This window comes from Chrysochloris asiatica, unplaced genomic scaffold, assembly GCF_000296735.1.
Source record: "Chrysochloris asiatica unplaced genomic scaffold, ChrAsi1.0 scaffold00070, whole genome shotgun sequence".
NCBI lineage: Eukaryota > Metazoa > Chordata > Mammalia > Afrosoricida > Chrysochloridae > Chrysochloris > Chrysochloris asiatica.
This window is the reverse complement of record NW_006408588.1, coordinates 3119953-3120482: the sequence shown is the minus strand read 5'-3', so window position 1 is coordinate 3120482 and position 530 is coordinate 3119953.

Here is a 530-nt window from a genome sequence, read left to right as displayed (position 1 = left end):
GGTAGGGTGGAGGGTCAGAGAAAAAGAGGAAGACCCCCAACGAGATGGATCAGCCAGGTGGCATCACTGATGGACTCAGGGGTGGCAGCGGTGGTGAGGTTGGCCCAGGATCGAGCATTGTTTCGTTCTGCTGTGCATGGGGTCGCTATGAGTCGGTTCCGACTCGATGGCACCTGAGAACAACAACAATATGAGTATGACTTTAATGTCCTCTCTTGAGATTCTTGCTTTCAAAGCTGCCTGAGAGATTTTAAGATGTCAGTGTTGGTTGTTATGTTATACATCAGGCTTTAATTTAATTTCCTGTCTGTTTTGTTTTTAAACTCTCTTTCCCACTCTACAGTCCTGTCCTGCTCTTTCCTGTATTAAAAATCAGAACAAAAAGCAAACAAATAAGAAATGTTCAGGGTCTGAGTATCTGTGCGCATGCGTGGCAGATGAACCCACCAGTGGTGAGGGTGGGAGTTTCCACTCGCTTAGTCTCCCCCTCTAGTCAACAGAATGGAGTTGGACAAATAGTGGGCACACCA